The sequence below is a fragment of the Patiria miniata genome, unplaced genomic scaffold (assembly GCF_015706575.1).
Source record: "Patiria miniata isolate m_02_andy unplaced genomic scaffold, ASM1570657v1 HiC_scaffold_7, whole genome shotgun sequence".
NCBI lineage: Eukaryota > Metazoa > Echinodermata > Asteroidea > Valvatida > Asterinidae > Patiria > Patiria miniata.
Genome location: NW_024037074.1, coordinates 1,109,613 through 1,113,562, shown reverse-complemented (window position 1 = coordinate 1,113,562; position 3,950 = coordinate 1,109,613). Strand labels below are relative to the sequence as shown.

At 41.7% G+C, this 3,950-nt stretch overlaps 1 long non-coding RNA gene across 3 annotated transcripts; it reads right to left on the bottom strand.

Annotated features, from left to right (window-relative positions):
* Positions 1 to 422: 422 nt before the first annotated feature.
* LOC119746325 lies at positions 423 to 3,698 on the bottom strand. Of its 3 annotated transcripts, XR_005273726.1 has the most exons (4): positions 3,558 to 3,698; positions 2,109 to 2,269; positions 1,596 to 1,775; positions 423 to 514 (listed from the first exon to the last, which is right to left on the bottom strand). It is a non-coding gene; the product is annotated as an uncharacterized LOC119746325 (long non-coding RNA). The 3 variants fall into 3 exon arrangements; XR_005273724.1 differs by lacking the exon at positions 2,109 to 2,269 and having other exon boundaries at positions 3,558 to 3,695; XR_005273725.1 differs by lacking the exon at positions 3,558 to 3,698 and having other exon boundaries at positions 2,109 to 2,809.
* Between the last annotated feature and the right edge of the window lie 252 nt (positions 3,699 to 3,950).

The following is a 3,950-nucleotide window of genomic DNA, read 5'->3' as shown; positions in this document are numbered from 1 at the left end:
GTCCAGTAAATAATACTTTCAGGTACTGTTTTCACACAAAACTTGAGCCCTGCTAACGAACTCATTGCACACAGCAAGATGTGACAATAACTTGAACATTGACAAATAGTCTCTTTGGTTTCAGTAAAATAAAAAAAAATAAAAAACATGTTTACATTATAAAATATGTATCTTTCATTATTAATTTAGAGCACAAAATTGCATCATGACAAGTTACAATTTATGAGTACTGATTTCAACAACGATTTATTATTATTTTTTAAAATATAGCATTGTCTCCTTATTTTGTTACAATTGTTATATTGTAATAATGCAATATATTTTATAATGAAATAATCGTCGGTTTCCCTTTTTGGTTTATCGGGACATTTGTTTGTTTATTTTAACAAACCTTTGTTCTGATCCAGCGTAACCGGCACAAATTTGGACACCATGTATTGGTTCAGTTGAGCTTGCCATTTGGGGTCGAGATGCATGTTGAGAAGATGCCTGGTGATAGATGTCTTGAGATCCTCTGAGGAAAAAAGACCCCAAAGAATATTCAAACTGAGACGAGCAAAATGGTGGTTAATCTAAACACAGACTCAAAACGGCAGGTTCTTGCTGGCCGTTTAAAGTCTGATACTGGCAAGGGCGTAGATTGTCAGCTGGTTAGTGCGTAGATTGTTAGATTGACCTATGACGCAGGGTTCAACATTATTAAAATTTGTACAGGCATACTAAATGTCAGAATCATGAGGCCCTTGTATGTCCTCATGTACACGTGTCAGGTCAGATCTTCTGTTTAAATGGTGGTCTGACTGTCTGAGGTACTTCCCTCTCCCACACAACAAATGTTTTTATGCAAAAGATGTATGACTTATTTGATGCAGTATTCATAAGATGGAATTTTGCGTCGGGGTGATGTAAATCAATTAGGTTTTGCCCTTCACCGACGTATTAACTGTACGTATAAACGGACAGTATAAATGGTCAGTGTGTTACCTCCTGAGTGAAAGTTGGAAAAAATTCCTCGGGTGGGACTCGAACCCACGACCTCCTGCTTTCTAGTGCAGATGTCTTACCACTCATCCACCGATCTAAGGGGATATGATGTACATAGCAGCGAGTATCGCATACATAAGATGGAATTTTGCATAAGATGGAGGTTTTTTTCCAACTTTTACTCAGGAGGTAACACACTGAGTATACAGTGTTTAAAAATCGGGGGGAATCCTGTGGTCAAAAGGTTCCCATGTTTGACTCATGCATGATGTCATGTTGGGTCAACCTTGACAGGGGACACGTCGCTGTTGTTCTTGGGCAAGATACATTACTACAATTACCTCTCTCCATTGAGTATATATGGGGGGTGCAGACCATATACTGCTGATCTCGAGCTTCAGCAGGAAAGTGTTCTCATGGCCTGATGAACAGGGGTAATAAGTGTGAGCAATCCAAGAGTGTGGTATAAGAGTGCTGTATAAACACTGCACTACGATCATCCAATATCTTAACATCAGCACAAGGTGTTGGGCGACAATGCGTTCAAGAGTTCCATCTAACCTTTTTCCTTAAAAGGAAGAGTTTTTGGGCAGAGAGTCCACTGTACCTACCAGGTAATTCTGAGTTGACCACCCCAGGGTAGACAGGCAAAGGCCCTCAAGAGGTGACGACATGAAGCTTGTCCCTCAGCTCAGGATGGCCCTTCATCTGTAAGGCCAGGGTGTTGGAGTCTATGCCTGTACCGTCTGCTGTCTTATTAAGAATCATCTGGATGGACTTCAGATTGGAACCTGGGCAGGATTTAAAAATTTTACAAGATGTAAATTATCCTTTTTTGGTAAGAATAATTTTATGAGGAATGCGTTCGATAACTTCCCCCAGCTTACTCGCGCCTGGCTCCTCGCATAATGACAGACATGCACAGTGAAGCTAAATAAACGGTTTCGGGTAAAGTTTTGTACAAGAGCTGGAAATATGGGCATAGCCAGGATTTCTTTCTAGAGGGGGGCAAAACATATTTTCCCAAAAAATTCCTGTTTTTCTCAAAATATTCTCGATTTATCATTTTTCATGGTTTTAGCGGGGGATAGTTCGGCCGTGATGCCAGCCTGTGCCGCGGTCACCTGTGCAATGGATTGCTTCAGGCCGCTGCACTCTTGCCTGGAGGCAGCCAGGTTGGCTCTGGTGTCGCCAAGCTGCCTCTCCATCTTTTGGTTAGTTTTAAGAAGCTCACTGTTCAATTTGCAGACGGCGGATATTGGTCGCAAGCTCTTGCTCAGCATCCCTGCACAATATTTTACAGGAAATCATACAAGATATATAAAAACAATTTATCTGCGGTTCGCGTGTGTTGCCTTTTCTCGCGGTCGATTTTGTCTTCTTCTACCTCTTCAAGAAAAAAAAGTTCACAAGCTGCTGCAACGCATTAAGCAGCCACTGCCAAAAACACCGGGCAAACTCCTTCTCTTAGCGATGAGTGTTACCTTGTTTTTTTTACGTGCGCATGGGGCATTGAGGAATGGGGAACTTTACTATTGTGACCAACCCCTGCTGGGCCATTCTTTGGTCACTGTGGGACATATCATTGGGCTTGTTTGATTTTGAAGCTTAATTTACCCCTTGTTAACTATAAATCTCATTGTTCAACATTTATTTCATGTCGGTAAAAGGTATACAGTTGCAAATGCAAATACTAATATTCATAATAGTATCTAATAAATTACAATTATTTACACAAGTAATTAATTAGTCACTGCCACCTCCATTAATTGTCTCTCTTTATAAAACACCTGAATAAATCCCTGTCATCTGATTGGTGGATCATTGATCACATGTCATTGAATTCTTTGTCTCAACGCACGGCGCACACGCGGCACGCAGCACACAGTGCAATGAAGGTTCTATTGCATGGTGAATAGAACTTCCATTGCACGGTTTGACTGCTGCGAATGGTGGCACTGCGGAACAGCTTTTAACTTACATAAATTGGATGTAAAAGTTCTGAACTTGTTGCACTGTTCAAGTTTTGCACTTGTGGAACAGCTTTTAACTTGCCTTGCATGAATTGGTAATAACACTTCTAAACTTGTGGAATAGTTTTAAATCGAGATAAAATGAATATGATAGTTCTCAACCTTTTACATCAGTTAAATGGGACAGCTCTGAACTTGTCGAACTTTTAAACAGTTGTTAACTTGAATAAATTGGCTATTAAAAGTCAACCAATCAGATGAAGAGGATTTATTCAGGTGTTATATAAAACAAATAATGAATGTTTCACATTCGTGCAATGGAAAGAATAATTTCATTCGGAGGTAAAATTGTTGCCTCGTGGAATGGAACATTTCATCTGTCACCTCATGAAATTATTCTTACCATTGCACTTACAAACATTCATTATTTGTAAACTATTACATGTCAACAACCAAAGTTAACTGGTTGAGATTTGTTCAATTCATTGGCTTCGGTGCATGTTCATGTAGGTGGCATTTGAATGAGGAACTTGTGAAATATGAAATTTTGACCCAGAAATTTGGGCAGGGGATGCCCTCTCCAATGAGATGATTACTAACCTGTATGTTTTGTGCACAGCCAGGCCCGTCGCCAGCCCTGAGCATCAGGAGGGGCCAAATAGTACCAACAAGGGGGGCCCACCGTTTGGGGGGCCAATTGCTCGCCGAGGGGGGCCCGGCCCCACCAGCCCCCCCCCCCCCCCCCCCTTGGTGACGGGCCTGTGCACAGCTGAGGCTGTGTTCCATAAGCTCCCGCTGAAGTCCTCCACGTCACTCATGCACGCAATCTTCCTGGGAGGCCTGCAGGGGCAAGTGGTCCTTCGGTGGCAAGTCATTCAGTGACACTACTGGCTACACCCTAGGACATTGGAGAAACATGACTCTAGTGACTATTAATGTAACCCTTGCTTGTAGTGCTGAAACTGATGCTCTGCAGCTTCGGTTTGGTCTTTA